This window comes from Lissotriton helveticus, chromosome 9, assembly GCF_964261635.1.
Source record: "Lissotriton helveticus chromosome 9, aLisHel1.1, whole genome shotgun sequence".
NCBI classification, from domain to species: Eukaryota; Metazoa; Chordata; class Amphibia; order Caudata; family Salamandridae; genus Lissotriton; species Lissotriton helveticus.
The window spans coordinates 1,261,284,543-1,261,304,377 of record NC_136070.1 but is presented as its reverse complement, the minus strand read 5'-3'; the positions used below and the strand labels follow the sequence as shown (position 1 = coordinate 1,261,304,377).

At 45.6% G+C, this 19,835-nt stretch overlaps 1 protein-coding gene across 6 annotated transcripts in view; it reads left to right on the top strand.

Annotated features, from left to right (window-relative positions):
• Nucleotides 1-19,835, top strand: part of QRICH1 (glutamine rich 1) — a 190,136-nt gene that overhangs the window by 27,529 nt on the left and 142,772 nt on the right. For 2 of the 6 annotated variants that reach the window (XM_078661804.1, XM_078661805.1), the window contains exon 2: nt 11,659-11,823. The exons of the other annotated variants lie outside the window; for them this stretch is intronic. The gene's annotated coding sequence lies outside the window, so the exon portion shown is untranslated. The remainder of the gene's footprint in view (nt 1-11,658; nt 11,824-19,835) is intronic. 6 annotated transcript variants of the gene reach the window in all.

Here is a 19,835-nt window from a genome sequence, read left to right as displayed (position 1 = left end):
CCCCACTGAGAAGAGCATGCCCCCTCCACCTGAATACCCTGGGGAGTGCAGGCACCTGCAGGGAAGAATATGATCCTCCTCCAAAGAGCATCATTAAAAGCCCCCCCCCCCCCAACAGGGAAGAGGACCCCTGTCTACCCCCCAGGAGTACAGTTGAAAGGACATGCCCCCACTGAGAATACCAGGCCCCCTCCACCTGAACCCCCGGGGGTGCAGGCACCTGCAGGGAAGAATATGAGCATCATGGAAAGCGCCCCCGCCCTTTAACAAGGAAGAGGACAGACCCCCAGGAGCACAGTTTAAAGGGCAGGCCCCTACTGAGAAGAGCATGCCCCCTCCACCTGAACACCCCGGGGGTGCAGGCACCTGCAGGGAAGAATATGATCCTCCTCCAAAGAGCATCATGGAAAGCCCCCCCCTCCCTTAACAGGGAAGAGGACGTCCCCCCAGGAGCACAGTTGAAAGGACAGGCCCCTACTGAGAAGAGCATACCCCCTCCACCTGAACACCCCAGGGGTGCGGGCACCTGCAGGGAAGAATATGATCCTCCTCCAAAGAGCATCATTAAAAGCCCCCCCCCCTAACAGGGAAGAGGACCCCTCTCTACCCCCCAGGAGTACAGTTGAAAGGACATGCCCCCACTGAGAATACCAGGCCCCCTCCACCTGAACACCCCGGGGAGTGCAGGCACTTGCAGGGAAGAATATGAGCAGCATGGAAAGCGCCCCCGCCCTTTAACAAGGAAGAGGACAGACCCCCCAGGAGCACAGTTGAAAGGGCAGGCCCCTACTGAGAAGAGCATGCCCCCTCCACCTGAATACCCTGGGGAGTGCAGGCACCTGCAGGGAAGAATATGATCCTCCTCCAAAGAGCATCATGGAAAGCCCCCCCCCCCCCTAACAGGGAAGAGGACCCCTGTCTACCCCCCAGGAGTACAGTTGAAAGGACAGGCCCCTACTGAGAAGAGCATGCCCCCTCCACCTGAACACCCCGGGGGTGCAGGCACTTGCAGGGAAGAATATGAGCATCATGGAAAGCGCCCCCGCCCTTTAACAAGGAAGAGGACAGACCCCCAGGAGCACAGTTGAAAGGGCAGGCCCCTACTGAGAAGAGCATGCCCCTCCACCTGAATACCCTGGGGAGTGCAGGCACCTGCAGGGAAGAATATGATCCTCCTCCAAAGAGCATCATTAAAAGCCCCCCCCCCCCTAACAGGGAAGAGGACCCCTCTCTACCCCCCAGGAGTACAGTTGAAAGGACATGCCCCCACTGAGAATACCATGCCCCCTCCACCTGAACACCCCGGGGAGTGCAGGCACTTGCAGGGAAGAATATGAGCATCATGGAAAGCGCCCCCGCCCTTTAACAAGGAAGAGGACAGACCCCCCAGGAGCACAGTTGAAAGGGCAGGCCCCTACTGAGAAGAGCATGCCCCCTCCACCTGAATACCCTGGGGAGTGCAGGCACCTGCAGGGAAGAATATGATCCTCCTCCAAAGAGCATCATGGAAAGCCCCCCCCCCCCCTAACAGGGAAGAGGACCCCTGTCTACCCCCCAGGAGTACAGTTGAAAGGACAGGCCCCTACTGAGAAGAGCATGCCCCCTCCACCTGAACACCCCGGGGGTGCGGGCACCTGCAGGGAAGAATATGAGCATCATGGAAAGCGCCTCCGCCCTTTAACAAGGAAGAGGACAGACCCCCAGGAGCACAGTTGAAAGGGCAGGCCCCTACTGAGAAGAGCATGCCCCCTCCACCCTGAACACCCCGGGGGTGCAGGCATCTGCGGGGAAGAATATGATCCTCCTCCACAGAGCATCATGGAAAGGGCGCCCCCCACTTCCCTTACAGGAAAGAGGACCCCTCTGTCCCTGAGCAGAGGCCCCTACTGAGAAGAGCATACCTCCCGCCACATAAATACCATGGGAAGTGCAGGTATCTATCTGCATGGAAGAATGTGATCCTCATCCGATGAGCATCATGGAGCCCCCACCCCTTTACAGTTACAGGGAAGAGGTCCCCTCCCAGGAGCATAGTGGAAAGGGCAGGCCCCAGCTGTGAAGAGCATGACCCACTGCACATAAACATCCGGGGGGGGGGGGGTTTCAGACATCTGCAGGGTAGAATGTGATCCTCCTCCTCCAAAGAGCATCATGGAGGCCAACCCCCCCGCCCCCCACCTCCCACACACACGCAAGATCACAGTGGAAAGGGCAGGCCCCTACCGAGAATAGCATGCCCTCCACCGAACAACACTCTGGACAGGGCATTCCCCTACAGTGAAGATCGTGATTCTCTTCCCCAAAGAGTACCATAGACCTTTTCCCAGACTTGCAGCATGGGAAAAACTAGGCCAGATAGAACGTGCCTTGCAAACCACACTCCAAATAAGACTGCATGATAAGTATGTACTCCTTTGCCCCTCACCAGCGCACTAGAAGCCCTATTGAGCGAATCCTACCTGATTGAGCAGCATGAAAAAAGTAGGATGGCCAACCATGCTCTTCTTTTGCAGTTCTGATCCACATTTCAGTGGTCTGTGCCTTTCCCCACAGTGAGCCATTGCGAGACGGCAAATGTCTTGCATTATGCTGTTTCCAGTAAAGTAAGGTGAAACTCATCAATTCGATTTTTTTTTTTCTTCTGGGTCTTCCCCATTTAGGCTGAAACATGTTGGCCATATTGCAGTAAATCTGTTCCACACTGCACCCTTGCACTGTTCTTTTAATTAGGAAGAGGCCATATTCCTAATAAAATTGTTTATTGATTGTTCTCTATCCTATTTTAATTCACCACACGCTTGTTTTGCACTGCACTTCTACCCATAGGACAATATCTATTTGGTCATCATGTGCTTGTGGGCAGTGACCCCGCTCTCCTACAGGGTAATATTTGGTCTCAATGATCTAGAGACTCGTTACCTCTGAGGGATGACCAGATGATAAAATTGATCATACAATACTTTGATGGGTATCCTATGAACTGAGCGGGTTCTTTCCACAATCACTGACACACCTGCTGTTTAAATATTGTTTATCCCACTTTAATAATCGTTGTATTCATTTAGATTTGATCTTGAATGTATTGAGGTTTCCATTTATTCCTCTATATAAGACCCCTAGGTTTCTTTGTTATTAATATCTATTGATGGGGGTTACAACCTAGGCTAGGTCTTTAAACACCTCTCGGACCCTTTCTCCACCTGTTAGTTATAATGATTTGGGGTGATGACATTGGGGGACTCCCTTTGTATTTCTTCTTGAAAATGGGCACAGTGGTCGCATGTGACCAAGCTCTAGGCGGTTCAGTGCTTTGCCTGGCCTTAAAAACATTTGTCGAAAGGGGGGCCCACAAATCCATTTTTGCCTTAACCCCTTCCATGCTGATGACGAGCTGAGCTAGTCATCAGCGTTACCTACCGTGTGCTGATGACGAGCTGAGCTCGTCATGTAACGCGGTATTTACGAAAATGCCGCACACAGCGGGGAAAAACGGCCGCACGCATGCGGTTAAAGAGATCCACAGTTATTCCATCAGGCCCTTGAGCTTTCCCACCTGGACATCTGTTAATTGTGTCTGTTTTCCACAGCTATATTTAAGCCAGAGTAGAAGAAAAGAGGAGCCTTCAGTGCAAATGGAATGTTTATCTTGTATCTCAATACCGTGAGATCCCTCAGTAGCCTGTATCATGAGAATCATCAAAGTAATTTTGATTAACTTTCTGCTAGAACATTTTTTTTTTTTAAAGAGTAATAGCAATAGTTAGATTTTGGAAGGCGTCCTCCCTTATATCTCTTTTCCGGGCCAGTAAGGCTTTCTTGTACTTCTTTCTGCGACTATGCACCAAATCGGGATCTCTGGGAGATACTTTAATCACTTTCAGTAAGCGGCAATGAGCCATTGAGCAGTTGGAGTCAAGTCACTTATTTCTTTTATAAAGTATTTTGTGGGATGGTATACAAACTCCTGGTCTCTCTGAGATAAATATAAAGCTGGAAGTTGTTGCCCCACTGTTACTTTTCTCATTTAATCATGTTAAAAAGTCCACACAGGAAGTAGGCAGTAATTGAGAATGGAATTGATCTTTTTAATTTTTAGATATAATCATTAGCACCCCTTTGTTGCTGAATTAGACCAGCACTAGTGGATTAATTGCAACCTGAACTATTCCAAAAAGCAACAATGGATCGAGATTGCTTACAAATGATGTCTCTGTACACAGATTCTAGGACTACATATTTTAGTCCATCTCATATGATCTTGGGAAAACAAGATGAAGCCAATTAGGCTAGCGCAGCCCCATCCAGTGTAAGTGGGACCTAATACTGGGTCCCCAGCCAAAGAGTTAAGAGAATCGCAAATTGTACTTTATTTAGGGTAAATTGAAGTCTTCTAAAAAAAGACTGTTACAAAAGCGTGTGACAAAGTCTTCATCTGGCCCATAAAACCACAAGACAATTTATAGTGCCGTATGTTAAAATCTCTTACCCATTGGAGAGAGCAATTGTCAATAAGGCCATTTAGGCTGCATTCTAAATCCTCAGTAAAGAGTGGACTATAGCAAAATTATTTGAGTAAAAAATATTATAAAATTTTAAGAGCAGCCCTTGATGCACATGAGTTTATCAGAACAAGTTGGAAATGAGGGACGTCAAGATTGGTCTATCCTAACTGGCCCGGGAATGTGACAGAGATATACGTGCTCAGACCTCCTTTAGCCCATCCTGCATTTCCTGGTAACGCAAGGGGTAAAGTAGGTTGTAAAACAATCTACTCCGGCTGTCAACCAAGTTTCTTGTAAACCGAGAACTTCGTAGCTATTGAGACTTTGCCAATTTAAGTTTGACAATTTGGAAGCCAAACTTGCAATGTTCCAAAAAGTTAATCTAATGGCTACATTCGAGTTGTTAGTAGCACTAATCATTGTAGTGGCCTCCCCTGCAGCACTAACAGTAGTTTGAACTGGCTTTACTAAAACAACTGGTTGAGATTCATGGGGACACCCCTTAGCGGGCTGATCCAAGAAATTAGGGGTAATCGCCCCGAATAGCTGTCCATCCAATTAATCGAAGTGTGAAAGAGGAGTAAATCTGTTGGAAACTTGGATGGGGTAGACTGCCGGCTGAATCATGGGAGATGGGCAAGCAGATGATCTGAAAAAGTGACCGAGAATGAGCGCCTTAATCCTACTGAATGCACATGAGGGATGTTTGAGCCTACCCAAGATATCATGCACAACACACTTATTCCTGAAGTTAGACAGTACACTCATATGTGACTGGTTCAGGCCGATTTTCCTGCAGTGCAACTGTGCGCTAAGTTTATTTTGATTATACAGCTGTCCAAAACCACCCACCCTTCCGTTTAATCAATGTACAGATAAGGCCGGTGGAGGGGAGGGTGTCGCCTTTGAGAAGTATCATAGAACTTCTGGGAGCAGCTGTAAGACATGTAAAGGGTCCCTTAGAGGGTCCATTATAATGTCTTTGGTTTCCCTCCGGCATGGGTACTGAATTAGCCCCCAGCACCACATTATCTGCCCCTGGTGGGCCAAAGTGACTAAGAGAGGATCGAGGCAACTCCTTTAGAAGAGAGGCAGACGGTGCTACTGGAATAGACTGCGTAGGTGGGGAAGTGCCTCCTTCACTCCCCAGTCAATTGGGGTTGACGTAACAGCATCTATTTTCAAAGTCCTAGTTGATAGTGCAGGTGTACAAAGTCCCCTCACCAGATTTTCGAGCGAGTCAATTTTGCTTAGAACATTTTTAGTGAAAGCAGTTAGCCAGTCTTCAAAGCAGGTCAGTTTGTTGCTCCGCTCCAGCTCTCGAATGTCTCCCTCCAGCCCGGCTAATGCCATACCCTTGTCAGTTGATCTCTAGTGTCATTGGTGGGCTTGCCCTTCTTACGCTGAGTTTCTTTTTAGCTGGTGGTGAAGAGCAGAGGGAATCTGATACTGGTAAACATGAAGGTGCATGCTCCAAGGGGATTAATGCATAGAGTGTGTCAACGAAACAGATTTTTCCTTCTGGTGCCAGCGAATGGAGGGAGGGGAATTACTCTTGACATCAAGGGTCTAGCACCTTTACACTGCCAACTAATGATTTCATAGCAGTACTTATCGTTCTTCCACCGAGTCAATTTCCTGCTCTATTTGCCCCCTTGAATAGTGAGCTAGGATACTATGGAGTCAGCTAATGGATTGCCCTTATTACTATATGTGGACTTTGTTTTAGCCATGTCGGCAGCTGGACCCAGCAAAAGCGTGTGTATATTCAAGCAAGAGTCAACCATCAGAAAAATAAAATATCAGGGTGGTGGCCCAGGCTCCTTCGGCTGCTGACTGGCAGAGACGGGCCCATTCTTTACTCAGGCGCTCCCCATGCCCAGTGTCTCTCAAGAGCGAGTTTGGCTGTTGGAGCCCCTCCTGGGCTCAATAATGGCGTCTAGGGGATGGAGTCCCACAACAGCAGTGTGGCAGTCTGCATACGTTTTTATTTTATTTGTCTTGCCAAATAGAGCACTAGTGAACAGTTATAGCTTCAGGTGATGAAGGCATTGGAATTCAAATGCAGTATGACGCAGCCTTGTGCGCTCAATATCTAACCAAATTATATCTATTTTTTTATGGATTTGATTTAGAGAACCGTGACATTGAATGAAATCCTAGAAATGCACCTTACAACTTGTTGTTTCCCCTCGCAGGTCAAAAGACGTTTTCTGATGAATCCGAATGCGCAGTGTCTTGCTAAGTTATAATTGAAGTTTGGCCAGCCTAGAAGAGAGTGTAGCCTCTGATAGATACCACACTAACAGACCTTTTACAAAGATTTGTAGTTCAGGAGATATTGGAGATGTCACATTTTCATTGTGTACACATGTAATTTTTGTTTGTAGTATTACATTGTGTGAATTAAATAAAGTACATTTTCTTTTTCCAAGATAAAAGCATTGTTGGACATCGATTTATTGCATTATTCTGTGTTTTGTGGAGTTCTAAGTATCTATCTCACAACACCTCCTTGAGTAAGCCGTGGATTGCTCGTCTTGGTATCCGGAGGGTCAATTACTAAATGTGTGTACTTGGTGCTCACTTTGCTTCCAGTATTTGCAGCCATAACAGAATTACTAAAAGATGCTAAGTGTCCAAGTGAAACCCAGTAACTACGGATTACCCTGGTTTTTTGCACACTGTTAAACCAATTCCCACGTGAACTGCAATGGGGTTCATTGTTACTTCCTCAGAAGAAACCAGCCATGCTACTGCCCTTCTCCCAGAGTACCAACAGCTGCAGTGGTCGTTTCTGCCAGCAGCAGCAAGGCTTGTGTGGCATGACACACTGGATTCCCCACCTATGCTTGTTTATGTAGTGTGGCTATGCCACTATTAAATACATGCTCTTCAGTACATGTGCAGTATAGTAATCCTTTGTGTTGGTAAATCATGCTATCCAGTTCACTGGCTGCACTAGCTCAATGTGCTCACAAGGGCAGGTGGAGCGCTTTAGGGTTGGTAAAACCTAGGTAGCGCAGCTGCTAGAACTTGCTGCAGAGCTGTTTGCATGAGGCTGGAGGCCATCCCTGAGCAAGGGGTGCGAATGGCTGTGAGCAGTTAGGCGCCCTGCTACTGTAAAAGTACTTCGTGACACCAGTAAACTCAATCGGGAGTGTACTTGATGTGGTGGTCAAGTGTTCTATGTGTGGTCGATGGGTGGTGGTGGACTGCTAGCAGTCATGGGCAAGTGTTCTTGAAAATAAGGAAATTACCAGCCTGAATTTTTAATGCCCCCTGCCCCCAATCCTAGGCCATCTCCAAATGAAAAGCGAAGCATCTTTGCTCACCGGTGGTGGAAGAGGACTTCACCTAGTAGCAATTGCTGCAGCGTTCTTCCAAGAGTAAGACTCGTCCATATTTAAATAAGTACACAGCATGTTTTAAACAATTGCTACGCAAGGGGAACTGTTAAAGCACTTTTGTTGGTCAAAGCAACACCTTCCCAATACCGACCGCACTCTAACAAAGGCTCTCACACCGCTCACATTGTGAATCTGCCACTACTGATGGCACTCCCTTGGCCATTAGAATAGCAGTCAAAAGATTACAGGATGCACACTTGCCCTTCACACTCAGTTTCACACATCAGACTATGCTGTCCCACCGAGGCCAGCAGTCCCTTCCCAAATGCAGTCACAGACTAGCAGTAACAAGCTACCAGAGGCACACACTCCTCAGTGACATGCTGATCGGTAAAAACAGCGCCCACATACCTCACAGTATAGCACTAAAGACAGTTGTGTCTTTCTAATGAATGACGTATAGTGGTTTGATCAGCATTATGGGAAGGCATCAATATTGCTACACAGGGCCAATAAGGAGCAACCTTGGGGCTTATGTAAAGTACAAAGATGCAGAGCGGAATATAATACCTTACTACAGCACAGGAGTAAGGAACTGCAAAATCTATCTTGGAGAAAACTGGTTCGGGCATGTAAGCTGAAGGACGCTAGGGCTTTCTGAATGGTGGCAAATACAATCTGATGTGTGCCAAGCCCAACTCTATTAACACTACCATCAGTCTGGAAGGCAGGGTAGACCATTTTAAAGATGTTTACGGGCTGAGGGCCTCTGACCAGTCCGAAAAAGAGGAGGTGTTCTTCCCATTAGTCCTGGAATTTACGTATAATAACGTTTTGGAGGCAATTAACAGTCCGTCCAATAGGGCCCTTGGCCGAGACTGTGTCCCTATGGACCTGTATAAATTATCACTGTCTCTGTGGGCCCCCCACTTATGTAATTGTTTTAATGCTGTCTGTAAAGTGGGTTTCCCACAGACTTAGCACTGTAATTGTGCTAATTTCTAAGAAGGAAAGGCCGCAATCCCCTGGATGTTATCCTCCAATATCTCTTTTGAATTCATCTGTGAAGCTGGCGGGCAGAGGTGTTCTAGAGAGCTTCCTAACCTGGGTTAAGTCAATGGTCACACTGTCAGAAGTGCAAGTTGGGTACCATAAGGGGCTAGGCGTAATGGAGCAATGCCTAAATTTACATCTATTGGTCATTGAGTATACTGTTGCAAAGCAGGACTTTGTTTTGCCTGGCCTTCATGGATCTTTTTTGCGCTTTTAACAGCTTGGTCAGGTCGAAATTATGGGAGATCTTATCTGGCGTAGGGGTGGAAGACTATCTGGAGCCGTTCTTGAGAACCTCACATTATCACCGGTCAGCATCGTTGATGTTTGGCCTTTCAGGCGAACATACCAATATCTTTAAGATAACGAGAGGGTTGTGACAGAGCTGCGTTCTGTCGCACATATTGTTCACTCTGTATATCTGTGGCCTTGGCGCAGGCCTTACAAATACAGTATCAGACAACCGCTCAAATGACAGAACAAAATGCCCCAGTTTTATTACACTCAAAACAATGCGGTTCTATTAACTAGTCCCCTTAATGTCTTAATCCAATAATTTGTATCTTTTTTATGGGTGCACTGGTCCTGGTTTCCAATCAAACAAATAATTTTATTATGGTGTGCAAGCCTAGATGCTACAAGATGCGGGGTATCTTTTTACAGGGACACCCTGTTGCCCAGACCGAGGATTTCTCATATTTGGGAGTAGTTATGGATGCTAGAAGTAATTTGGGGCCATGCATCGTCAAGGTGATGCAGACATTCTTAAGCTCGGTGGGAAACATTTGTAATCTGCCTAAACAAATCCGGGTGGGGGGGCCTGTTGCCCTCTTCCTAGCGGTCTACAAGAGAAGGTGTCCCCCGGTCCTTACATATGGCTCAGGAATCAGGGGATGCTCAAACACAAGCCCCCTCCAAGTGGAGCAAAGAAGGGTACTAAGATGACTTTTGGGTGTTCCACCTGCATGCTCTGCCTATATCATAGACCAGGGGCTTGGGTTGGAGTATGTTGAAGATGCCATTAAGCTGGCTCCCCTGCTTTTGTGGTGTTCTGTCTGGGCTAATTCACATGCTACATTGAATTGAGATAATAAATGACTGCCTCATATGTGAGAGGCATGAACATTCCTCGGTTCAACTACATAAAACCTGAATTGTCAAACCTGGATAGGCCAACCCTTTTTACCAACCCTTTCACTCTAACAAACCCGCAAGGGTCTTGGGTTAAATCCACATTTAAGGAAAGGTTGAGGGCCCAGAAGGAGGACTACAACTTTAACAAATGGTGTGTCATAGAGTATGCAGGGATTCCTACTTTTTCATCCCTTGAACCATATTTTGAATGGATCGATGGCTCCTGGGATAGCCAATTGCTTACCAAGTTTGGGCTAGGATTTCTGAGATGTCACCGTGGTTTGCTCCTTTGCCAGTTCGAGCCCTCAAAAGGATTGAAATCTTCCTGTGATGAATCCTCCATACTAAGTCTGTCGCATTATACTTTCTTTTATAAATTTAATGTTGATCTCACAAAAAGGTTTCTGATTATAGGAAAGCAGGTGATTAGAACTTCTAGACTAGCCTTGGTGTATTTGCAACAACTCGACTCCTCATCAAATTATGTTAACATTTGTTCTTTCCTAAAATGTACAATTGGCAGAAGGGAATCACTGATGTTTTAGCTGGAAGTTCTTATTTTATGGTGAAAGTAACATGCATTTTATTGAAACAGCTTTGTGACCGTGGCTCTATTCTTGGCAGTTTATATGTACCAGCATGCAATGTAAGCCAATACGTGTGTATTTTATTGTTTTTGCAGTGCAAATCAATTTGTCACTTTGGGGGATTGCATGCAGCTACATCTTATCAAAATTGTATATTCTTTTCTAATTTTAATGTGATGAACGGTTATGTTTTTATTTGTGCTTTCATGGTCACATTTGCGATTGAAATAATGTGAAGAAAGCGAGTGATGAATTTCAATGTAGGTGGTATGGTGATTGGGAGAATGCAAGAATGACAAATGGGTGGATAAACATATGCAGAAGTGCATGATGGGATTCCTGGAAACATCCAGGCACTTTGTTATAAGCCAGAACTATTCATGTTTTATTTTGGATTTGTGTTTAAGGCCTCCTCTCGACATTAGGTACAGATCACAGGGCATAAATGGTTAGAAACATTTGTGCACATTTTGTTTATAGATTTGCAATATGTATTTTCACAATTATAGTACAGTTTCGACCTGCTTTACAATTTCTTGTTCACTTAAAATGTATAGAATAGTGGTGATTTTTACACAAAAGGCACGTATTTCTAAGCCTTGTGACTTAGAGAGATACCTACTGTGAAGGACTGCTTGAATGTAGAGTGAGTGGATTTGTGAGATGTGTGCATGGGAAACTTCACTTCCACTAATGTGAACTTTTTGAAGGATCCCCAGCAGCGAACAGGCTTAATTTAAAGTTGGAAAAACTCTCAGTTAAAGAGCAGCAGAATGTGCCAAGTACATGACCACAGATATGAGTCTGATGCTGCCTGTGTATCTGTTAGTGGAATTAAGTGCCCAGGTGAACAGCATCCATGTCTAGCATGAAAAGAAAGTCCTCTGAATATAGGGTACCTTTTTGTTATTACTGAGGCCAACTCTGGCCTACGTAAATGTTATAGTGGAATATATTGCGTAAAATAAGATTGAAACACATTGAGCAAGCAACAATCAAACTAACGTGGAGAAATTGATGGTTTTCAAACAGAAGCTGAAAAGTAAAGGAAAAGAAGTCTGAACAAGGAAGGAAAACCAGACTGAAAACATGACTATGTGGTGCAGAGTACGAAGCAGAGAGTCTTTCAGGAGACCCATAGATGAACTTTAATCTTCAAAATACCGAAAGGGCCCTCTGGGGCGAAATTACTGAGAAGTAAGGAAAGCTATTACATCTAATTGTAGTTTTAGTGGTAGGAGATAAACAAGACTGTAACTGTATTCATTTGAAATTGCTTGTCGGTTAAACAAACCCAAAAACACCCATAAACCCTAGTATTACAAGAGAAAATCCTTATTCCTTGAGCAGCTTCGCAACGTCTAGGCTCCCACAGCCAACATGGCCTGGAGATGTGACTGATGCCCTTTTCAGCAAAAACAACATTGAAGCACAGTCTGAGAATTCTTTGGGTCAGGAAGCAGGTATACTGCTTCAACTTGCAAAAAGCACAGTGAAGTGCATGAAATGATTACGGAGAGAAAGTCGTCAAGTTGCAGGTGACCCTCCACTCAGTGTTATCTGTGTGGTGTAGTCCATTAATAGGAGGGAGGGGTGTTCTTTTTTAAGGTCTCGCCTGCGACAGCGCATGTGCTCTCACTTGCGATAGATATTGTATACAACAAGGGGCTTGCATCCTGCCCATTGCTTATTATTGGTTGGAATCATTGACCCTCTTATTAGCTGCCTGCTAATTAAGCAGCGACTGCTGGGTTCACTTCCTCTTCTTTCGGCTGAAGCATGGATCAAGTACTGATTGCTTCAGCTTTCATTGTGTCCTTCCACCTATGGCGCGGAGATCGAGGTACTACTTTTATTTTTTATTTTTCCCTTTTTTTAACCTCTTGCCTTTTATAGCTGTTTTAATATGTCGCGCACTTCAAAGAAGCCCTTTTCCCTTTTAAAATGAATGTTTATTGTGACAACAGACGTTTTCTGCTTCCAAATGTATTTTCACTAAGACATGGACATAGCACAATTGCTGTATTCATGTAATAGGATTTTTTGCAAAATCTTATATATTTTTTTCATGCTTTTGTAGATTAACTGATTTGCTCAGAATCACAGGGGTGTTGTGCCGAGACCTAGCAAGCATTGGCAAAGTCAATAGGTCTCTCGCCTTTGAGACTATTGGCTCTGCATTGCCTTTCATTGCTGCCCAGCATTGGCATTGCCGACTTTGGCATTGATTTATAGCCATGCAAGCAGTGTGGCGGCTGTAATGCATGGCTAAAAATAATAATAAACAAAAGGAATATGATGCATTTTGTGCTAATGCACTTTAAAAAAGGTGCATTAGTCCAGGCTGTGTCATAGCACTTTTTAAAATTAGTTTTAGCTACACTACAAAGCATTCATGCTGCTGTACACTATTGCTACAAAGCATTGCTAAAGCAAAAAGCTCTCGTAGGCGAGACCTATTGGCTTTGCCAATGCTTGTTAGCCATTAGTACCGCAACCTGAGTTACTGGACCTATATAGCTGTTAATCAATTAATCAATCCGGGGTTTATAATGCGCGCTACTCACCTGTGAGGGTCTCAAGGTGCTGGGGCGAGGGGGGAGCAGCTCCAGTTTAGTCAAAGAGCAAGGTCTTGAGGTTCAAAAAAATCCAAGTTCCCTCCTCTTGGTTTTCTGCTTCCTATTTTCATAGAGTGCTAGGATTTAGCCAAAATCCTCCACTTCCAGTTGATTTTATGATGTAATCTAGGAAATTCGGATGTTGGTCTCCCTCACTTTCTTATCTTGGTTATATTTTAGCACCGGGAAATCTTTTTTGGGGTAGCTGTGCGCTTTGGAAGACTATAAAATAAGTAAATAGTCATGTAGGTTTAAAAAATGCTCTTAAGGCGCTGCAGATTCGAGGCCTGCAATGCTTATGTGCTACTAATCATATGAGTAATGCCAGGACCTCACCATCCATCTTCAACGTTTCAACAGGTTCCTGTTATTTCCTTTAGTACTTTGGTAGGAAAAGGCATTGACTAATCTTTGGAGAAAAGTTTCACATTCTATTTAGTTGCAGCTTTTTTCATTTTCTTTTCTTAATTCACTACAGGATTATTTTTTATTTTGGCTTGACCGCACAGCTGTCGGGAGACTGTATGTGATCAACTGAGATTTTGAGAGCTCTAACGTGAATGGGCCTGTGGCTGCACCACCATGTAGGTCTTTTCTGAATTTGTGTGTTTTGACTGAAAAAGGGGTCCCTTGTGGGAACTGTTAAGCTCAACACAGCAGGGCTAGTTCAGTTCTTAAACTTTATTCGGATAAACAATGTATCCATAAAAGTGCAACAATGATTAAATTAGTTAATTAGGAACTGTCTGTACATTGTTAAAACTCAATCCATAAGCATTGACTTGCGTGCCCCGGTAGCAATTCTCAGGAATGTGCTTAGGCGAAAGACCAACTCTTCATTTTCTAGGGCAAGCATATGTGAATAGGCAGAGGCCAGGCTAAGAGGCCTACTCTTAGTAAAGAATGGGAGAAGAAGCCACTTAATGTATTTCATGTAAAATTTGCAGAAAAACAAGAAATGCTGGATTGATTGACCACTCACCCCGTCAAATGGGCAGGGTAATGAATCAAGCTTCGAGTGATAACCCATAGGGAAACACAATGCTAATTTCACTGTCCCAGCCTTCAAGCTGAAAAGAAGGCTCCTTTCCCAACGACTCATAGGCAGAGTGAGACAACTCGTTAGAGGGTAGCAGTGCCGTTCATTAGCCATATAACTGGTAATGAAGGATTTCTTGGATTCCAGCACAGTTCTCGCAGTGCTATATGACGAATAAAGCGCAATTCTAAGTTCTTTTTTATTTATGTTTCCCACTTACTAGGGCATGAGAAAATAGAGCCCTTATTAACACTACATAAGCTCTGGTACACTCCAAATAGCCAGGGAACGGCCATCCCCCTTTCACACTTAAAGCAGGGCTAAGTTGATTATGGTTAGTCATTAATCCGGCTATAGGCATGATTAGTTTATTAGGAAAAGAGGCAGTAGGCCTGACTGATTTACTGTAAAAAAAAACTTCTATTAAAGACTTTGCTGTAGAAATGGCAAAAGACTTTGTCCTTTTCAATCTTGGCGTGGATGGCACTTTGCTAATCCTATGCTTAAAGACTTTGATAGAAAAACAGACATTTGAGGTGAGCAGATCTAGAGTGTCGCTGTTGAGAGTGCTCTAACAGGAGCTGCTTTCCACCTAAACTTGAGAACTACCCAGAGTTCTCTCCTTTTTTTGCATAATTTATGCGTCCCTCTATGCCTGGAAAAAAAAAAAAAAACTTTTGCTGGTGAGCGTGTCCTGTCTGCTGTTGCAGGCTGGAGAAAGTCAATTAAGAAAATAGTGCTCTTAGGCATAGAGTAACAACACATGGGAGGTTACAACAGGAGAACATGAGGGACTACTAAGACTTAACAAATCAAAAACCACCATTTACAAAGGACAGTGACAGCTGCCAATTGAAAAAGGTGGGTGGAGCTTAAAGTCCATACCTGAATACAGCATGTCTCCAAGAGACCGCACAAGCGCTGCCTAGGCGAGACCTAAAGATGACTGCCTTCCCAGTTGGGAAAGCACATTAGCGTCCATGAGCCGAATGGCAATAACACAACATATGCATTGTTCGTTGCCATTTGCATTGGGTGCATAGCCAGCTTCTTCTACCGGGGTCAGCATATGGGACTGAAGCATCAGATTGTGCTTGTGAGCCTCATCCATGTATGTTTTGTAAACCAGAATGAAATTAGACCTCTGGACATCGGCCATCTGACCATGCACAGAACTGAGTGTGTTGTATTGTCATGTATGGTGGCCAAAAGATACACTTGCCTGCGATTCTGTAATTTGAGAGCTAGCAGTTCTTTACAGCGTAAAAGACTGCAGTGCCCTTTTATAATCTTCTGTTTAATCAGCTCAACTGGAAACTATATGCTGTGTTCTTAATTGTATAGCAAGCTGGTGTGGCCAGAGGAAAGAACTTTTGACAAAGTCTCCCACCATGCCCTCTGCGCAAGACTTAACAATGCTGGCATCTGAGACCAAGCCCTTGAATGGATTCACTCCTTCCTTACCGGTCGAACACAGTCAGACTTCCACTGTTCTACTCCGAACCCATAGAGATCAGCTGCTAAGTGCCTCAGAGCCCCCCCACCCTCTTAAACATCTACATGGCCCCGCATGCAAATATCGTCAGAAACCAGAGACTCAGCCTTGTCCCCTACACCGAAGACACCCAGCTGATTCTCTCCCTCACCGACAAGCCCATAGCCCCAAGAGCAACTTTCACAATGGAATGAAAGCAGTCACCACCTGGATGAAGAACAGCTGCCAAAAGCTCAACTCCGACAAGACCAAAGTCCTCATCCCGGGATCCACTTGGGATGACTCCTGGTGGCCCGCAGCGCTCTGAACTGCCCCGTTCCCATGAACCACGCACAAAACCTCTGCATCATCCTGGACTCCTCATTCTCAATGAACCGCCAAATCAACGCTGTCTCGTCCTCCTGCTTCCACACGCTCCGCCTGCTTCAGTTCAGGAAAACAGTCACCCATGCGGTAGTCAGCAGCAGACTCTACTTCGGTAATGCACTCTACGCCCTTCACCACCCAGAAACTTGTTCAGAAACTTCAGAACATCCAGAATGCCTCCACCATACTCATCCCGAACATCCCCTGTTGCAGCCACATCACCTGAGACCTCCAGTGGCTCCCGAGCTACTAAAGAATCGCATTCAAGCTCCTCACGCACGCCTACAACGCACTCCCCAACACAGGACCTGAATACCTCAACCATCACCGCTCCTCCTACACACCCATCGGGCACATTCGCTCTGCCCAGCTGGCCCCGACAATCATCCCATGGATCTGAAGACCTCGGCCGGAGGAATATCCTTCTCCTACCTCATATAGCACCTTGAGACCCTTACGGGTGAGTAGTCGTGCTTTGCAAGAAACCAGATTGGTTGAAACAGCAGCTTTCCTCTGCATAACACCAAGGAGTCCTCCACAGTTTTGTTTTTCCTGGTCTATTCATTTTTATGAAACTCGTGGGAAAGTGGTCCAGCACAGAATGAACTTAAATAGCCAATCATAGTCTAGATGATCTGTGTGAAAGGCATAGGTGTTATAAATGAAATGCAGCATGCACTGCAGAAGCAAAAAAAGTTCTCTACTTATGGCAGCAGGGAATAATGGAGTGCACCAAATTGGATAATGACGGCAGTAAGAGGATACTGTTGGCTAACAAGTAATTTCCATTAGGGGAGTTAGACCCCGAACATCCTCAGTTCTTTAATATGGATTCTAGTCCACTGGTGCACTCTTGATTGAGGGTAGAATCCTGTCCTGGTGCTGCGTCAAATATTGCTCAGCATAAAGGTGTGTTGGCAGAGATTAAAAACGAATGCTGCCTCCAGCCTCCACTCCAAAGCTCTCAAAGTGTGCCCCATCATGAGGAGCTGAGGCCCAGAGTTCACTGTATGCACAATAAATGGGTCACGAGTGGCCTAAAACAGTATGAAATACATCATCCAGAAAAAGCTAACTTTTAGGCAATATGGGATGACTTAAAACATTGCGTTTGGTGCTCCATGGTGTTGACTGGCAAGCAACCTTACTGCTCATGGCAACCCAGCCCATAGAATCGCACGCGGGAGAGGCAGCATGTGGTATAAACTGTACTGAAACATGCCATTCCAGAAATGCTGACACTTTTCTGGAATGTACAGTGGCCTAAAGCATTGAATGTTGAGCACGGTCGTGAAAACCCAGCGATAGCCTGACCACTGCATGCAACTAGGTTATGTTATGTTATGTTATTAAATTTTGTATAGCGCGCAGATGCCGCAGCCAAGAGGCGTCCCGGCGCTTTTGGAGATAAAAGACACAACACAACATGATGACCAAAACACAGGGCTATACAGCGGAGAACAAATGGGTTTTTAATTGTTTCCTAAACTGAAACAAATCGTGGATGGAACGAAGTGAAGCAGGCAAAGAGTTCCACAGCGTAGCCGCCATCACCGAGAAAGAGCGTCCACCCATTCTGGACTTTTTAAAACGAGGAACAATGGCCAGATTAGACCCTGCAGACCGAAGAGCTCTTAAGGGGACATAGTGGGGGATGGTCTGAGTAAGAATAGGAGGGGAGGCCAAGTTGAGAATTTTAAAAGTAAGGCACAAAGCCTTAAACTTAATTCTTTGGCCCACTGGGAGCCAGTGAAGGTCATAGATAGTGCTACGAGCCGAAACAAATTTAGGGAGGCCGACCAGCATCCTAGCCGCCGAATTTTGTATCCGCTGAAGACGGGCAAGCTCAGCTTGATTGACACCCAGAAACAGAGAGCTGGCGTAGTCCAATCTGGTCAACACCAGAGCTTGGACTATGATCTGCCTGGTGTCCGCGTCAAAAAATTTAAAAACAGGCCGAAGGCTTTGTAGAGCGCCGAAACAAGTTCCCGCAACACGTTTGATGTGGGGAATAAAAGACAATTGATCGTCAAGCCAGACGCCCAGATTTCTGACTTCGGCTACAGGGGTCGGGACGGGGCCCAATTCAGAAGGCCACCATTGGTCTCCCCAGAGCTCGCTGTCTCTCCCGAAAAGAATAACCTCCGTCTTGGTGGCATTGAGTTGTAAGCGATTATTCGCCATCCAGCCGGCGACAGCTTTAAGGGCTGCTTGAAAGGTGGGGGCGTTCATGTTGGAATCGCCATTGAGTGACACCGCCAATTGTGTGTCATCGGCGTATGACACTATTGAGAGACCAAAGCTGGCAGCTACCTGCGCCAGCGGTGCAACATACAAATTAAAAAGGGTAGGGCTAAGAGCCGAACCCTGTGGAACTCCCTGCAAAATGGGACGTGGGGCAGAGATGTAGGGAGGAGTAGAAACTTTGAAGGTTCGACCCGTGAGAAATGATCGAAACCAATCAAGCGCTTGTTCTCCAACACCTGCCTCCACGAGGCGGTGTAAAAGGATGTGGTGGGAGACCGTGTCAAACGCGGCACTTAGATCCAATAGGATCAGTGCCGCCGTCTGACCGTGGTCAATTATGTTCCTGATGTGTTCCACCACCGCCAAGAGAGCGGTCTCGGTACTATGACCGGCTCGAAACCCATTCTGGGAGTTATCCAGTATGTTTGCTTCTTGCAGGTGGAGGGATAAGATCCTATTGACGTGGGCTTCAGCTAATTTAGCCGTCCAAGGAAGGAGGGAGATAGGTCGGTAATGCTCTGATTTGGAAGGGTCAAGAGACGTTTTTTTTAGAATTGGTATTATAATGGCCTGCTTCCAAGCAGTAGGAACACTACCAGATCTGAAGGAGAGATCAATTAAGTTCTGCATCGCCGGATAGCAACAGTCGGCGAAATCACGAAATTCCATGGGTCTCATAGGGTCCTCCGGAGAACCTGATTTAACTTTAACCGTCAGATTTAGGAACTCCTCTTGGGTAGGACCTGGAATGGCTAATAAGAATTTAGAGACCGGAGGGGCACTATTAATTTCACTGACAAAAGGCGTAGCAAATGACCTGTATATAGCCTCCACTTTTTCGACGAAAAACGAGGCCAGATCTTCGCAGTGTGTCATAGAGGCAGTCAACGTGGAAGCAGTTCTTTTGTTGGTAAGGTCCTTACACACCCTAAAAATGGTCTTGGTAGGGTTAGTACTGTTTTTTATTTCTTGTGAGTAAAAAGCGGCCCTGGCTGAACATATGGCCTTATGATACATCCTAATGCAAGATCTATAGGCTGCTTTAAGATCAGTATCATAGTTTCTGCGCCAAGCGCGTTCTGCTTTTTTACAAGATGCTTTCAGTACCCTAAGGGATTCATCATACCAGGGACTGGGGGAGCCAGATTTAACCTTGCTCCACCTAGCTGGTATGAGGGTATCCAAAGATTGCTCAAGCCACTTGCAAAAGTCGTCATAGCCACGGGAAACTTCCTCAGGAGGTTGAGGATGGTGCTGCAACAACAGATGGTGAAAGTGCTCTAAGTTCAAGTTTCTCCAAGGACGCTTAAGAGTCTTAGGCAAGTTATAATTGGCTAAAGGGATGTCAATAGCAATTTGCGTTTCGATCAGATAGTGATCAGTCCAGGCCATAGGCTTGGGCTGGAGCACTTCAATATTAGAGGAGATGTTTGTCAAAAAAGGA